The sequence below is a fragment of the Symphodus melops genome (assembly GCF_947650265.1).
Source record: "Symphodus melops genome assembly, chromosome: 15".
Lineage (NCBI taxonomy): Eukaryota > Metazoa > Chordata > Actinopteri > Labriformes > Labridae > Symphodus > Symphodus melops.
In genome coordinates, this window is record NC_136705.1 from 19488336 (window position 1) to 19490100 (window position 1765).

Sequence of the window (1765 nt, forward strand, 5' to 3'; positions counted from 1 at the left end):
AGATGGTGATGATGGTATTAAAAGTAAATCCTGGTGCTTACTGACACTTGTTTGTTGGTAAAAATACATCCATGCGTCACAAACCTTGTTTGAGTTGTAAGTTAAAGAGGGTTTCCTGCGTGCTGCACCTTGCATATGTCACGTGACGCCCTGCACCCACTCACGGGATGCTCAGGTGGTACAGTTTATGTGGTGGAAAGTGGGGCAGTGTGAAAATCAGGGTTGCTGCAATGGATTATTTCCATTTTCGAGTAATCTGTCGATTACCGGTCAATAAATCAAGTCCTTTTTTACTAACAGGCTGTACTAAAACCCTCACCTGTGCTTTCAAGGGGATGCCACCTGCAATCTAAAAGCTTGAGATATTTATTTTAACACCATCACATCAGATAGACCTACAGAAATGCAAAAACAGAAAGAAACATTCTTTAGTCAAATCAAATATTTATAGACAGAAATACTGAATACACAAAAAAAACATGATGATCTGCTACATTTGTCATGCAAAATCAATGTTTCACAAAACACAACGTTGATCCACTTACTTGTATTTGCCTCGAGCCTTCATGTAGATTCCTCACGCAGAGATCATCAGTGAATCAATTTCCCTCCATGTTCACATTTCATTCCCAACAGGTTAATGATTTCATGTTTTAAAACCTGGATAAGCAGAATCACTTAAAGGTCAACATAGCACTTCAAATCAGATTTATGAATCATTCCACAAATAACAGAGGAGATTTATGTGCATTAATTGTGTAATACAAACTATATTGTCGTTTGTTTGTCTGAACACACCCTGACTCTTTTCATGATGTAAAATCGGTGTAGAGGGGAGCCAGTAAACTATTGGTTAGCGCGTGTGTCCCATGAACAGAGACTGTTGTCCTCCAAGTGGGTGGCCATGTCCAATCCAACCCATGAATCCTTTCCTGCCCGTCACTCCCCACTGTCTCTCTCTCTCTCTCTCTCTCTCTCTCCCTGATTGTTGGCTATATATCCACTGTCCTATATCTCCAAACAAAAGCATTAAAAAGCCCCAAAATAAACCTTTAAAACTCAGTGTCGACTCTTCATTGTGGTCTCTGATATGTTTCTTTTTCAAGCCAGATATGTCAATATGATGGCTTATAATCTTTTAGCTGAATCAACATAACAAATTCATAACTTAAAATAAATACACTGACTGTCATCTATTTTATCTGTTATCCCTCTTAATTTAACCTCCTGCGTTCCTCATTTTACTTCAATGTTAAGTAAGGATTTCTCTTTAAATGTATTTTTTCCTTGTAAGATATTTTCTTATTTCCTATTTTTGTCAACATGTGTTGATTTGTTTTCTTTTAAAAAGTATGTCTTAATGACTTGACTGTGTTAATTCGTTGCCTTCAAGAAAGACTTTGTGGACCATTTAAAAGTGCTTTTTTATTTTGTGACATTAATACAGCAATAGCAGTAAAAGACGCTTGTCTCAACACTTCCATCGCTATGTCTCATAACTGTTGATAGTGGATGTATTTTCTTTCCATCGTTGTTCTGCTGTTTTCAGATGGCCCACAGATAATAACATGTTCTCTGATACATTACTGGGTTGCAGCCACTCTACATTATCTGACTGAATCTGCCCTGCCTGCTGTATCTCCTTCCCCTCTGCAGTCTTCAGTCAGTCCCCACAGGGAGAGACACACACACTGAATGACAGCTTGTAATTGAAATGCTGGATTAACTGATGCCATCTTTACTTCATCCTAAAAAGAGTGTCTTT